Raw genomic sequence first — 17,030 nt, 5'->3', positions numbered from 1 at the left:
ATAAGCCCATCCTCTCTCTCAGCTGAGCAATCCACAGTATCTTTTCACTCTGTGGCACCAACTATGTTATACTGCTAGGCACTGTACAACACTTGAATTTTCCTCTCTTCTTTCCCATTCAATATTCCTTTTGTCCATCTTGTCTCCTCTGGCCATAATCCCTAGCTGTTTTCTTAGGTCAGGGGTTCCCAACCGGGGGTGCGAGATGACATTCCAGGGGGTGCGAAAACTTGGGTTTAGAAGTTTCAATATTATAGTGTAATTGCATAATTCGTTGCCGTTATTTCAAACTTTTATTTATTTATTTTATTTTAATTCCATTTATATCCCGCCCTTCTCCGAAGACTCAGGGCGGCTTACAAGCTTAGCAGTAGCCTTCATTCTATGTATATGCCTGCTTATTAGGGCTTTCACACACCCCCAAGCGGCATTATTACAAAGTCAGCTTAATTGCCCCCAACAATCTGGGTCCTCATTTTACCTACCTCGGAAGGATGGAAGGCTGAGTCAACCTTGAGCCTGGTGGGATGCGAACCTGCACTAATTGCAGGCAGCTGGTGTTACTTAAGGAGGCATTAGCCCACTGCTCCACCAAGGCTCTTTTGTAAGGGGTGCGAGAATATATCAGAAGCGTTCTAGGGGTGTGGGGTATAGAAAAGGTTGGGAACTGCTGTCTTAGGTGCTCTTCCACTCTCTGACCCTGCCAGCCACTCTCCCTCTGTGGGACACTCTTTGCCACCCAAATTCTTGGTTCGCTTTTTGGCAACCTTGTGGTCTCTGAGTTCCACCCAGTAGATGGTTGTAAAGAGAAAGGTCGCTGCTGCCTCTCTTCTGCCACTTTGCTGGCACAGTTTTCCTATGTGCCTTTTTTCTTCTTCTATTTCTTAAAGCTTCTTTTTCTCTCAAAATTTCTGTCAAGCTACTTTCTTTTGAAACGTTTCCTCCCTCTGACTCCTCCCTCTCTTTAAGACTGCTACTTCCACTATTTTCCTGCCAAGTTAGTTTGCCCCCTGCTTCTTCCTTCCCATTGCATCCATCTACTCACCTTTGCTCTGTTCATCTCTCCTACATATTTCTCTCTGCAAAAAATGCCACTTTCTCTTGTTTATACCCTCTTCTTCTGTTTCTCTGTTTCAATTTATCTCATTTCTGCTTGTTTACTTCTTTGGGAAAACTCCTTTTAAGCTTTATTGTCCAACCTACCTGTATGTTTTGATCCTCCCCACCACTCTGCCAAAATTTGGGACCCTAATCTTTAATCTATCCTGCCACATCAATCTCTGTAGCAATAGTTCATTTCTTCCTTTATGGTCTCACCTCTTAGATCACCGTCTCTCATCTCCGGGGTTCTATTTTGGCTTAGTTCAACAAATTAACCCTGCTGCAAACTCCTAACCCAGGGGTTGCATTACAGCATGAAATGTTTTAGAACAGCCATAAAAATGGTCCTGCAGGAGTGTATAGATGAATGCGTCACTCTAATAGATTCCTCAAGACATTTTTCTTCTTCTATGGAAAGACTTTGGGGATAGCACAATGATATACATGCTCATATGGCAATTTTAGTTCAGCCAGATGCAGTTTATTCACATAGAGGCTCCCAGTTGGCCCTAAATTGGCTTAGACGTTATGCCACTTTAGAGGTAAAATTTTTGGATCTGCTATTGATTTCTCTTATGCAGCAACCATGCCTAAGCATTACATCACAGAAATAGGCTGTGGTAACAAAACAATTTTACATATACAAAAATCCACTTTACTTACTACCCATAGATAATTTAAAGTGCACATCTAGATTTTCTTTAACTCTGTTGACAATGTTGGTTATTTGCTTGTTATACCTTTATGCATATTTCCATTGGATATGCATTGCATGCAACAAAGTCATCCTTGTACAAAACAGATATCCAATTATGATTTTAGTGCAAAAAGTCATAATGAATAATAGATATACGTAAGTATCACTGCATGGAATGTGCTTCCCGCTACATCTGCAGTTCCATGGAAACTCATTTGTTTTATCTTACATTAACTGTAATCTGAGCCTTCCTTCCTTCCTTCCTTCCTTCCTTCCTTCCTTCCTTCCTTCCTTCCTTCCTTCCTTCCTTCCTTCCTTCCATGACATTTTAGGAGAACTTATAAATTGTTACTTGCCAAGAAAACTGCAGAGATTTGTCTGACTTGGAAGTCAGAGTCAGAAGAAAAAGAATTGTCAGCAGGTACTATATATTATCCATTTGAACTGACTGGCAAAATCAAATGCTAAAAGAGTACTGCTTGAGGACAGGATGAATTGTGTTTCAAGAAAATATGAACTACTAAAGTAGAAGTTAATGCTGCATAATAGGATAGTACAGAAATCTAGATTCGAAGGGCAATCTATGATCAGAGATCCCAAAGGCACGTACTTAGCAGCTGTGGGTTACACCTTAAACTAGTGGACAATCAGTTAAATATGAGCTAGCAGTGTGTTGCAGCTGCCAAAATGCCAATGCAGTCTTAGGCTGCATTCACAGAGGGATAGAATTAAGATCACTAAAGTCTTAATACCACAATATAATGCCTTGGTAAGACCGCACTTGGAATATTGTATCCAGTTTTGGTCACCATTATGTAAAAAAGATGTTGAGACTCTAGAAGGAATGCAGAGAAGAGCAGCAAAGATGATTAGAGGAATGGAGACTAAAACATATAAAGAATGGTTGCTCGGATTGGATATGTCTAGTTTAATGAAAAGAAAGACTAGGAGTGACCTGATAGCAGTGTTCCAATTTCTAATGAGTTTCCACAAAGAAGAGGGAATCAGCCTATTCTCCAAAACACCTGAAGGCAGGACAAGAAGCAATGGGTGGGAACTAATCAAAGAAAGAAGCAACCTAGAACTAAGGAGAAATTTCCTGACAGTTAGAACAATTAATCAGTGGAATGACTTGCCTCAAGAAGTTGTGGATGCTCCAACAATGGAAATTTTTAAGAAGAGATTGGACAACCATTTATCTGAAATGGAATAGTGCTTCCTGCCTGAGCAGTGAGTTGGACTAGAAGACCTCCAAGGTCCCTTCCAACTCTATTATTCTGTTAAGCTATCAAGTATGAACTTGGCCATATTAACACAAGCATCATGTCCAAATTAAAGGGAATGATATTTTCACTGCATTGATTCAACAATACTTGGAGTACTGTGTCCAGTTCTGGGAACCATAGTTTCAGAGGGACATGGAGAAGCCAGAACAAACTGAGAGGAGAGCTACAGGGATAATAAGGGTGGTGTTTGAAAACCAAGCTCTGTAAGGAGCTGTGCATGCTTAGTTTCCAACACAGATTTCTGTGGAAAGAAATGACAGAAGACTGTTGCATGCGAGAGGAAAGACATAATGTGTGGTGAAAGTGAGGGCAGGACAAGAACAAGAATGACAAAAAAGGAGACTCAAGACTGAATTTTAGGGGAAAACTCCTAAAAGAGTAGGTAAATTGGAACAGTCTTCCTGGGATAGTAGTGAACTTCCAGGAATGGATTAGAGAATTTCTGCAGTAAGCAGGGGTTGAAGTAGATATCCCATAAAGTCTCTTCCAGTTTATGCATTTTATGATTCTGTGTATGAGAAATTGTGGGCAGATTTGAGAAAAGAATGAAAAAGCAAAAGGCAATCAAGAGCGAGTGGACAAGGTAGTTAGCAATTTTTCTCTTATGGCAGTTTAGCCCAGAAGGAAAGAAATCTGGGAAGAAAAATTTATAATTGTTCTGATTTAATAAAGTTACCATATATGAGAATAGGAAATTCCTTTTAGAGTTTCCAAAATTCAGTATTTGCCACAGACTTGATGAAATAAATGTAGTTGCTTCCTTGCTTTTGCTCAGCTACATGGGTCTGGACAGTATGAAATATAAATCTAGTTAAACATATTTTTTATTGATTTCCTTCAAGTTTTGGTCTGACCCTTTTCTTTCAGATAATTTGGAATCAGGATAACTTTGGGTATGCAGCTAGAAGACATATTGTATTTCAATAGCAATAATATAAGCAACTTCATACTATATATTAGGACTTCATTAAGGCCTTGGAAAATAAAATGCCAGAGAGAGAGAAAGGGAATTCTACTTTAAAATCAATAACATCTAAAAGAACCTGGCACTCTTCCAATAATGGGCAATACCTAAAATCACCATCTGTGTTTCCATTGTTCTGAAAAAGCACATCTTTAAATGAGCTTCAAAAAATTAGAACAAAAGGGAGTTGATTGTTCATTCTAATGACAAAGAAAATTCTACACATTCTAGGATTTTTTTTCCATTTAGAAAAGGCAATTTATTGCACGGTAACAATGCTGAATCAACACATACTGGTTTCAAGAGCACCATTTCAGGATAAATTCTGGGCCTAACTGATCCCACAGTACTGATGGACTGATTGATTGATTGATTGATTGATGTGATGTGATGGATCAAAGCACTGATGTTACCTAGTTGGGTAATGAAACCTCTGCAAGCAAACACCAAGCTTAGAGAGCACCAAGAATTCCATAGTTCAGTCCTGAGCCATACTGTATTCTCTGTTAATCTCATTGTTGATTGATTTTTGGAGCTGAAATAATTTATTTCTGACTTTGATATAATTTATTTGAAACTGAAGCAAAACTGCATACTTGTGTTTTCTCAATGGTGAAAAAACTTAGCCTGCAGCAATGGCCAGAAACAAAACAAAATGCCTGTTTTCAAAATTGCAGATGTGTCATTATTTCAATTTTACAAAGCCACAGGGAGTTCCTCATGCGACAGGAAATGGTAATAAAGCAGCTAGAAAGATTTTAGAATATTTCTATGGTTTTCTTTACAATTTCATAGTTGATATTTCCTCACATCACTTCATAACAATATCTCTGAATCCCTCTCTGTCTCTTTTTCGTTGCTGTTATTGTTGCAAAATAGACAAATCACGTATGTTCTGAATAGAAGGTATGTGTGTGTGTGAGGGGGGAAATGAAAGCAGTTTATTTCCCATTTTGTGAGGAAGAGGAGTGAGATATCAGCTGATGACACTTCAGACAGCAGGTCACTGATGGATTATGTTCTTTGCTTTCTTTAAATAATCAGAGAAAAATAAAGTGAGCGCTTACTTGCTCATAATATTTTTGGGATGTTCTCTGTATTTGAGGACAATTGAAAAAATACAGTAGATAAGCCAATAGAAATCAAAGAATAAAAGCTGAACATCAGGAATATCAGAATAATCAGGAACACACTGCTGATGGGGAAAAATGCCTACAATGTTAGACTTTTTGCTTGGAATATAAATGACTGAGGTGTATAAAATCCATGTATGGCATGGAGAAAGTGGGCAGCAAGATTCCTCCTCTCTTAAAACAGTAAGGGCAAAGTCAGTTAATAAAGCTGATTCAAAAGAGATTTAGAACACACAAGGTTTGTTTTTCCCCCAGATCATGTTATTTACCTGTGGAATTACTACAGTGTGTGATGATAACCACACATTTACAAGGAGAATTGGTAAATTTACCTTCAGATTCAGGGCAGTGTTGCCTCTGAGCTGACTGTATATGCACACATGTACAGATTATGAACCCAAGGTAAAATGTATTGCATACAAGAAAAAATTCTAAGCAATTGTAATAATTCCAATTTTGACTAAAAAAACCCAAGAAAATTAAAAATGACCTCCAAGGGGCAGTACAATCTGCCTGTATCATCTTCTAGCATGTATAAATCTCACTTGCATAGAGCAAGAAGATCTGGTGCATTCATTTTCCCCTTCCTATGACTATCGTCTTGTGTTCCTTCTTTTTAAAATTCTTATTTGGTAGATTATAATTGCAAGTCAGCAATGGTCTTGCAATATCCCTGAAATAAAAAAGCACAAGTATCTCATGAAATAGCTGATACTCATGTCTGATGTTAGACAAACTCAGTGGTGTAGGAACACAACTGAATGATATTCTTTATTTACTTTTTATTGCTTTGTGTACTATAAGAAGTTCAAGATTTTTGATGTAAAGAAAAGGATCAGGCTGATAAGAGGCACCAAAACTTTAATGAGAATTGTCTACCTAGTGTGCTGTCAATCTTCCTCAAAACAATTGAAATTTCAAGTAGTAGTTAATGTTTCTGGATATGAATCAATGCTTTCAGATGTCTCAGTGAAGAACATTGGTTGTCTTGGCAATTATTCACAACAATTCTCCTTTGGAATACTTGCATAAAATAAAGATAATGATCCAATTTCTAAATACCACTGCAACAAAAAGATAAAAACTCTGGAATATGAAATCTCGTTACAAGTTTTGAATGTTTTTTTCCCCCAGAGCTGGCTTCATTACCCATGCTGTTTCAAAAATGTAGCCTGACATTTTTTGAAGCATTTCATCTTGCACGTAGCAAATTGAACAAGATCAGGGTACAATACCTCTGTGATTCAGCCTCATAGAATGATAAAGTGAAGGCTTTTTTAGATAAGAACTGTCAAGAAAATAATTAATTGAATATTACTTCATAATTAGTTTCATAAACATTCTGTGTGCTTCTGTAGCAGACAAGTATCAGAGAAACTTGCCAGGAACTTGTCTATTTTACTGTAGCTTGATTTCAGTTTGGGAACTGGAAAGGTCAATTTCCTCTGTTCAAACTTCAAAGACTTATAAATCAATCAGTAACATAGTAACTTCCATTTTTAGAAGGAAAAAATCAGAAGCAAATTGGTCTCATGTTATCCAAATATAGTAATATTTGCACATCTAAAAATACAGAATATGTATAGAGTAGGCTTCAGTTTAATGAAAGCACAGGAACATGGAAGTTATTGCTTTTTAATTGTTTCTGTGTTGGGTTTTTATCTTTGTGGGCTGCCCAGAGTCACTGAGTGTGAGTTGGACAGCCCTATAAATTTTCATGAATGAATGAATGAGTGAATGATTTACAACTAGAATACTTGGATAGGATGTTGCATGTTTAGAGTTCAGCTTGATGGAGGGTTAACAGATCTATATAGCATTTTTGTCTATGTGCAAATACCAAAGATCCCACTAAAAACCAGAGTGTGTGTTTGTTTGTTTTTTTAAAAAAGCAGTATTGATTCACTAGGGTCAAGCACACTAAACGGACTACACTGAAAAAGCACTGTGGCATCTTCTAACATTCCTCATACTGGATATGTTTAAACTCTAGTTCAAAGCAATGACACATAAGAAATGTGTTGCATCTACAACCTATCAAAAATTAGAGAGAATAGTCGTTAAGGTAGCATTCCTCCAAATAAAAGCTCCATTTTTGGCTTGTGAGTTCCCCAGAGAGATATGATTGGCCTCTTTGCAATTCTTACAGCCTGAAACAATTGTTGCTCAATTTTAAACTGCTTTTTGAGAAACTGGGAAGGAAGAGGTGTTGGAGTGATAAAGACGTGGCCTTCTCAATGAACATATATATATATATATATATATATATATATATATATATATATATATATATATATATATATATATATATATATATATATATATTCCTAATTCAATGCAAATTTAATGTACAGAAATGAGAAAGAATGATAAATATCTTCTTCCTTAATGGACCACAGGGAACTTGCACATAAGACTTCTGCATCAGTATGAAATCATATCCCATCGTGCTGGCAAAATTGGTAATTTAAGATTGTTTATTTCTGGCTATTATGGTGCAGTTGAGACCACAACTAAGCTTAAAAACAATCTTTTGCAGTGCTTTTAGACAGTGGGATGCTACATTGAAAAATTTGCTAGTTTCTGTTCCTGGCCTCAGTCTTTTACTGGAAGTGGTGAAGGAAACCAAACAAACAGTAAGGACATGGATTCTAAAAGGCTGTTGAAAATGCATGTTATTTCCTTTTTCTGTAGACTGAAAGTGAGGGAGTCCTTTCTTTTTTTAAATCTAACCATTAGTCTTTGTTCTCAGCATTTTGAGGTTGGCAGGGTGAATGACTACAGGTCAACTTGATATTGTTTCTCAGAATTTGGGGAGTGAAAATGGTAATAGTGGTGAATGGATCTTAGTTTCCCTCCTGATGGATGGATCACTAAATGTTCCCAAAGGACTAAATGTGTCTCTTCCTTTCTAATGGGATGGAAGCTGCTCTGTAATTATCCAGCCATATACGGTATAATAATTACCATGCTCTGTATGAGGAGCACTTAAATAGTTACCATGTCAAATAAAAGAATGCATTGGCAGGAAAATCCTTCCTTGTTCATTAATACAATGTGAATTATGACCTTTCCATACAAAACGTTTGCGTTGGAGGTGGAAAATAAAGGGAACGACTGTCAAAATAGTACCATCCATTTCAGGCACTGCAATTTGGCAAGTGAAGGTAGAGAAAGAAGGCTTTATGCCTGATCTTTTTAAATGATTGTTATTCTTTCTTTTAAAGTGAGATGCTGGCAAGGCAAAGCCCCGACCTTCAGTATCATCTTTATTTATAAAAAGGTTCTAAGCTCCTGTCAGTCTCCAGTAAAAATGCTGGATAATTGATTAAAATGTGCCTTCTTCTCCAGAAAAAGATGGGAGATTATACAAAAGACCTGGGAAACTAAAGGAACTGGTGTAAAATATTACCACCATTTTGTCTTCTGATAAAGGGGCATTACCATCAGGTCAAAAAAGTTATGATGGCAGCCACTTCCATATGAAAAAAGCCCCATATCCTTTGGGGCCACATGTTAAAAGGGGGCAGGGCTTTGATCAAATAATCATGACTTCCATCTTGACATTTGTAACACACACACACACACATTCCTGATTAACACAATTAACACAATACTACTGATGACTGGACAAGTCCTGAAAATTCCTTTTGCACCCCCTAGTCTCAAAACACTGCAATCTTTTGTTTTACTATCAAGAAAATATTTTCAGATTATACATTGGTAATATTCCTCAAGCTAATCTAAAGATTTAAGCAACTAACAAATCTGCTACAATTTCCTTACAAGCGTCAAACAGAGCAGCATGGTAACCATCTCTCGCTTATTTATGAAAGTTAGCATCCTTTTGAATCCAAACTAATATGTCCTATATTTTAAAATCTCTTTTTATAATTTATAATTCCTATTTACAGAAATAGTTATACATTCCCAAAATTTTGCTGAAATAGGGAGCATCACTTATTCAAAAGACAGTTTGTAGGTAAGTTTAGAGCAAAGTTTTATCAATAGAGACCATATTTTTGTTTATGTAAGTGTCCTAAGAAGTCCACCAAATCAGGGCTTGCCCATGCCCCGTAAAAATGTGGCTAATCTTATATGTGTGTTTTAATCTTAAGTGAAATGTATTCAGTTGGATGGTGTATGTTTTTGTGTCTTTCAGATAACTTAGCTATAATAAATGCTACATTTTTTTCACACTGTGTTTTTAATTGTACATTTCTTGAGTTCTCTGTGTTACAGAAAGGCAGTTAAGAAGTTTCAGGCAAAAATAAATGCATACTTGAAAAGTGGAAAAATTGTCCTGAAAGTATAAACTCTGTAACTAAGCAGAAACAGGGTCATGCATTTGTAAGTGTTGCTAATTACAAATTACTTAAATCAATGAAAGGTAAATTGCTAACAGGTCAAGTCATATGTGGATGAATAATTATAAACATAAGAATCCTGTCTTTTTCTTTTAAAATTCTAAGCTGACTTGGGAAGTGCTGTTTGCTTTTGCTACATGGATCTCCACATTGCCAAGTAGGTCTGGTGGCAATTGTGAAAACAGCAATGAATTTCATATGGATATTTGCTGCCTAAATTCAGGCAGAGGCTTAGAGGTGACAGATGTTGCACTGATAATGTATTCCATAATGACAGGCTTTTGGTGAAGAGAGCAATCAGAAGGCTGTAGCAGGACTTCATGATTCAAAGATTTGAACCGCAAAACAAAAACAAAATAATCTTACTGTGGCACATATAGATACTAAGTTTTATTAAGTGCAGCATCTTTCAGCAAGGAATGATAGTATCTTATAAAATTGGTCAAAGGATTGAAGTGTCAATCCCAGTTAGATGCTCTCCAGATATTCATGACAATATGTGAATAATGTTGATGGGAACTGTAGTCCAATACATCTGGAGGGCTTCAGGTCTGGGAAGCTTGAATTAAAGTAATTAATTAAACAAAGGCCATCAGGTTCAATATCTTAGTGCAATGATTGCTGACACTGTTAATTATGAAGATTTTTTTCCAGATAAGATATTGAAACTGAGTGTTGCAATCAGTGAAAAGCCTTATTAAGAAACTGCTGCTTCTACATTTCATCAGTGTCAATATTTAAAACACATCTATCATGTTACATCTGGATTTTAATTTCCCCGGTCTATTTATGTAAGATGTTTTGCCAATTCTTTTATCCCATTTAATATACTACGCTTATTTTTAATGAAATTTAAATAACAACATTGATATTAGCATCTGGCTAGCATGGATTAATCTAAACTTTCTCGTTAGATTGAGCATCCTTCTCTGCCTCTACCTATTTCCAAGGGTTTGCTTAAATCACGGTAGCAGATGGACTTGATTTTTCCACTAGGATAGGCCATGAATTAAGAAAGCTATTTTCAAACTTTGGTTCATTTCTAACAACCTTTTACACACGGGATGACATAAACTGTAGCAATAGTTTGGATTAATCTTTCTAGGTTGGTTTAATAGTAATAAAGTTGGAAGGGACCTTGAGGTCATCTAGTCCAACCCCCTGCTCAGGCAGGAAACCCTATACCAGTGGTGGTGAACCTATGGCATGCATGCCAGAGGTGGCACTAAGAGCCCTCTTTGTGGGCATGCATGCTGTTGCCCCAGCCCCACCTCCCCCTGTGGCCCCCTCCTCACCAGCAGCCATCCCAGAGGAGAGTCGCCCCCAGGCGTGGCCCGTGTGGAGCAGTGCAGCCAAGGACATGGCAACTGGGCAGCAGGGACAAGACTCCGCTCTCAAGCCCCATTGTGTGAGATGTTGCTGCGGGATGTGGGTGGACGACGTGGCCACCATGGTGCTGCAAGGCCACCTGGGCGATCTGCTGCGGCGGGCCATGGAGGTGGTAGGTGGCCCTGTGGGTGGGTGGGGATGGAACTGGGGTGGGCTGTGGGTGGGGTGGTTTGGGGGTACTTGGTCTCTAAAAGGTTTGCCATCACTGCCCTATACCTTTTCAGACAAATGGCTGTCCAGTCTCTTCTTAAAAACATCCAGTGTTGGAGCATTCACAGCCTCCGGATGCAGGTTGTTCCACTGATTAATTGTTCTAACTGTCAGGAAATTTCTCCTTACTACTAGGTTGCTTCTCTCTTTGTTTAGTTTCATTCCTTTGCTTCTTGTCTTGCCTTCAGGTGCTTTGGAGGATAGCTTGACTCCCTCTTCTTTGTGGCAGCCCCTGAGATTTTGGAACACTGCTATCATGTCCCCCCCTTGTCCTTTTCTTCATTAAACTAGACATACCCAATTCCAGCAACCGTTCTTTATATGTTTTATCCTCCAGTCCCTAATCGTCTTTGTTGCTCTTCTCTGTACTCTTTCTAGAGTCTCAACATATTTTTTAAATAGTGGTGACCAAAATTGGATGCAGCATTCCAAGTGTGGCCTTACCAAGGCATTGTAAAGTGGTATTAACTCTTCATGTGATCTTGATTCTATCTGTCTGTTAATGCAACCTAGCACTGTGTTGGCCTTTTTGGCAGCTGCAGCACACTGCTGCCTCATATTTAAGTGATTGTCAACTAGGACTCCAAGATCCCTCTCACAGTTACTACTTTTGGGCAAGGTACCACCTATACTATACCTGTATATTTGGTTTTTCTTGTCTAAATGTAGAACTTTACTTTTTTCACCATTGAATTTGTTAGATAGTGCCCAATGTTCAAATCTGTCAAGATCTTCCTGTATCTTAAGCCTGTTTATTGGAGTGTTGGCTATTCCTGTCAGCTTGGTGTCATTTCCAAATTTGATGAGTTCCCCTCGTCCAAATCATTAATGAAGATATTGAAGAGCACTGGGCCCAGAACAGAGCCCTGGGGCACCCCACTGCACACTTGCTTCCATGTAGATGCAGTTCCATTGAGGACCACACACTGAGTACGGCCGGTCAGCCAGCTATGAATCCATCTGGTGGTGATGCTGTCTAACCCACATTTTTCTATCTCATCAAGTATTAGGTTGTGATCTACTTTATCAAATGCCTTACTGAAATCCAAATAAATTATATACACAGCATTCCTCTGGTCCACTAATTTTGTCACTTGGTGAAAGAATGCAATAAGATTTGTCTGGCATGATCTGTTTTTGACAAACCCATGTTGGCTTTTGGTAATGACTTTGTTTGCCTCTAGTTGTTCGCTGATTCATTGCTTGATTATCTTTTCCAGAATCTTCCCTGGTATTGAGGTCAGGCTGATAGGTCTGTAGTTTCCTGCATCCATTTTTTTCCCTTTTTTGAAGATGGAAACTACATCAGCTCTTTTCCAGTTCTCTGGTAGTTCCCCAGTGCTTCAGGATCTTTGAAAGATATAGTTCAGTGATTCTGAGAACACATCTGCCAGTTCCTTCAGAACCTTGGGGTGTAATCCATCTAGTCCTGTTGATTTGAACTCATCTAAGGTAGATGGGTGCTCTTGCCTATGTTAACTTGTGTTTCTAATCTGTTTTTTACAGTACTGTTTTTGATAGGTTGGACTGTTTTATCCCTTTGTGTAAAGACGGATGCAAAAAATGAGTTAAGTAGTTCTGCTTTCTCCCTGTTGCTTGTCAACTTCTTGCCACTTTTTTCCACCAATGGACCAGTCATTTCCTTAACTTTTTCCTTGTTTTTTTACATTTTGAAAGAAGCTTTTTTGTTATGTTTTTTTTACTTTTGTCGCAAGCCTTAGTTCATTTTGAGCCTTAGCTTTCCTCACTTCATCTTTGCAGGCTTGGGCTATTTGCTGATATTCTGCCTTAGTTATGTGCCCCTCTTTTCACTTTTTATACTTGTTCTTTTTTGTCTTTCAGTTTATCAGACAATTCTTTATGCAGCCAAGCTGGTTTCTTTTGAGAGCTGTTTGTTTTTTTCATTGGTATTGTACTAGACTGGGCTTTTATAATCTCACTTTTCAAAATTTGCTAAATCACTCAAACATTGGAGCAAATGCTCTTATATTTTCCTTAATGTAGAATTTCAGCAGATGACCTTAGTTCCTTCTCTGAAGGCACAAAACCTTTGATGGATTCTGGATATGGCATTACTCATGTGCATTATACTTTTCAGGGTGTCCTGTTATTGTCTAGGAAAGTGTTTATGTTTACTAACAATAGCAAGTGATGGGAGCTTCTTTGAAAGACACAGTACTAAAAATTACTTTTAAACAAGCCCAATAGCAGAAAGTATAAGGAAGCAGGAAAAAGACGCTTTTGTGATACCCAATATTAGGAGAAGATAATGGTGCAGGACAAATTCTGGAAAACCAGATGCTGAAAAAGTGGATCAAACTACTTTGGCTGTAGATATGCAAGGGCATTAGAAATATGAATACAACCTGAGAAGCAAAAAAAAAAATCTGACCTCTATGCATTTCCATTCCACTTTACATTTTGACATTCTTCAGCTGATCTATTGCCTGCACAATGCTCCTTTCCAACTGATTGATCTTCTTCTGCCCTGGGGGGTGTTTAACTAGATGCTAATTTAGTGCCATGGTCAGCTCTGAAGCATATCAAAATGAACAAGAGATCATTTGGCGGCATTTAAACATTGATTATTTCAAAATATGTAGGTGAGTAAAATGCTACCTCAAGGTTTGGGTGATCTGCAACTCTAACATTGCTTGAAAAAAATCTTGCTTGTTTTTTGAATGAATAAAAAATGGCTCACACTGATATTCATAATTCCCAAAGACAATCTTTCTCTCCCAAAAAGCAAAGCCTAAAGAACATATTTCATTAAAGATCACCGGACAGTTCATTTATGTGGATTACTATTCTTACTCTGGAAATGACTGGAAGATTAAGGAAAACACTTTTTAAAAAACAACACAAACTATTTCCATAAACCAATTTCATTTGAATATTTAATCAGTTTTTGCTATTAAAATTGATAGGTAACATAACTGTCTTAGTTACGTCTGCCCTATGTATTAACAGCCATTTCATCTGCAGAAATAACTAATCTTGTTTTTGTAAAATAACTCCTACCCTTAGATTACAATGATCACAATATAAAAGTTGCTTACAACAATAAAATTACCAATATACAGATATAATTTAGCATCAGCATTAATTTGATATCTTGTGAAACAGCATTTCCTCTCTCCCCCACCCTATCCAGAGGGTCCAGATCATTTTAGTTATTCATAAGGCATTAAAAAAACTGGGTTTTCCTCAAGCACAATAGCAATAGCACTTAGACTTATATACTGCCTCATAGTGCTTTGTAGCACTCTCTAAGTGGTTTACAGAGCCAACATATTGCCCCATTTTACTGGTTTTGGAAGGATGGAAGGCTCCTCATTTTACTGGCTTTGGAAGGATGAAAGGCTGAGTCAACCTTGAGTTGGTCAGAAGCGAACTTCTGGCTACGGGCAGAGTTAGCCTGCAATACTGCATTCTAACCACTGTGCCATCCATGGCAGCACAGCTCCACAAGGGATAGGTTGTTATAGCCCTTACTGGTTAACTGTTTGTTGTCTCTATTTATTACTGATCTGTACAATGGAAGGGATTTATTTTGATGTCAGGTACATTGTATACCATATTGATCATCACTGTAATTATTTTTTAATTATTTTGTACTATTTATTTTATTTATTTTTATTACATTTATATACTGCCCTTTCCCGAAGGACTCATTTGGTTTTATTTACTGTTAGCTACCCAGGGAGAGGAGCAACTACTGTATGTATATTCTTTAAATAAATACAAATAAGTAAACACAAGATTGAAATAATAGTAAAAACAGGAAAAAGAAGCATGTCACAAAGAGTAACCTAGCATGATAATTGTGTTCTGAAAAATTCACCTGACTGGGCAAAAGGCAGCTGGAAAAAGCTCTTCTGTGAAGTTCAACAAAGGTCCCAAAGAAGGGAAATCTACACCTGGGTACAGAGGAAGGTTTTTCCCCACAGGATGAGATCTAATACTCTATGTTCTGTGTAAATGTGAGTGTGCTTGCTTTTGAATCAGTGTTGATTCAACTACCTGTCAACTGCCTGGATTACTCCTTGCAATTTTCTTGGCAAGATTTCAATAGCTTGCTACAGTCTCCCTAGTTTTCAGCCTGGTGCCTTAACCATCACACCAAATTGGCTCTACTACATAAAGTATTTTGTGGGTCTGAGGATATCAGGTTCAAGTCCACTCTCCCAATTCAACAATGCTGTTATTATGTGGATGATGAAGAGAGATCTCCATGTACATTGCCTTGAGCCCTTGTGTAATGTGTAGGACTTCAGACTGAAAGCCAGAAGGCTGTTATGAAGGAGAGTGAACATGTATATATTTATGATTCGTTAAAGAAACTGTGCCTTTTCCTTGGCTAACACAACTATCATGCTAACCCAGGAAACAAGATGCTCTAAGCATGTCTTTAACTCATATGTGCATTTTCTTAGAAATGTGATTTCCTCTTGTGCAGCCACAGCAGTTTTTATAGATCTCACTGAGAATCTATACAGGTGAAACTCGAAAAATTAGAATATTGTGCAAAAGTTCATTTATTTCAGTAATGCAACTTAAAAGGGGAAACTAATATATGAGATAGACTCATTACATTACATTACAAGATAGTTCAAGCCATGATTTGTCATAATTGTGATGATTATGGCTTACAGCTCATGAAAACCTCAAATCCACAATCTCCGTAAATTAGAATATTTTGAAAAGGTGCAATATGCTAGGCTCAACGTGTCCCACTCTAATCAGCTAATTAAGCCATAACACCTGCAAAGGGTTCCTGAGCCTTTAAATGGTCTCTCAGTCTGGTTCAGTAGGAATCACAATCATGGGGAAGACTGCTGACCTGACAGTTGTGCAGGAAACCATCATTGACACCCTCCATAAGGAGGGAAAGCCTCAAAAGGTAATTGCAAAAGAAGGTGGATGTTCCCAAAGTGCTGTATCAAAGCACATTAATAGAAAGTTATGTGGAAGGGAAAAGTGTGGAAGTAAAAGGGATGACCGCAGCCTGGAGAGGATTGTCAGGAAAAGGCCATTCAAAAGTGTTGGGGACTTTCACAAGGAGTGGACTGAGGCTGGAGTCGGTGCATCAAGAGCCACCACACACAGATGGATCCTGGACATGGGCTTCAAATGTCGTATTCCTCTTGTCAAGCCGCTCCTGAACAACAAACGTCAGAAGCATCTTACCTGGGCTAAAGAAAAACAGACCTGGTCTATTGCTCAGTGGTCCAAAGTCCTCTTTTCTGATGAGAGCAACTTTTGCATCTCATTTGGAAACCAAGGACCCAGAGTCTGGAGGAAGAATGGAGAGGCACACACTGCAAAATGCTTGAAGTTCAGTGTGAAGTTTCCACAGTCTGTGTTGATTTGGGGAGCCATGTCATCTGCTGGTGTTGGTCCACTGTGCTTCATTAAGTCCAGGGTCAATGCAGCCGTCTACCAGGAGATTTTGGAGCACTTCATGCTTCCTTCTGCAGATGAGCTTTATGGGGATGCTGACTTCATTTTCCAGCAGGACTTGGCACCTGCCCACACTGCCAAAAGCACCAAAACCTGGTTCAATGACCGTGGGATTACTGTGCTTGATTGGCCAGCAAACTCGCCTGACCTGAACCCCATAGAGAATCTATGGGGCATTGCAAAGAGAAAGATGAGAGACATGAGACCAAACAATGCAGAAGCGTTGAAGGCCGCTATTGAAGCATCCTGGTCTTCCATAACACCTCAGCAGTGCCACAGGCTGATAGCTTCCATGCCACACCGCATTGAGGCAGTAATTGCTGCAAAAGGGGCCCAAACCAAGTACTTTTTTTATTGAAAAGTTTTACAATACATTTTTAAAAAGACAAAACCCCTCCCACCCCCTCCCCTCTCCCCAAC

The sequence above is a fragment of the Vipera berus genome (assembly GCF_964194415.1).
Source record: "Vipera berus genome assembly, chromosome: 3".
In the NCBI taxonomy this organism is placed as follows: domain Eukaryota; kingdom Metazoa; phylum Chordata; class Lepidosauria; order Squamata; family Viperidae; genus Vipera; species Vipera berus.
The sequence above is the reverse complement of the archived record's forward strand: the minus strand, read 5'-3'. Positions refer to the sequence as shown.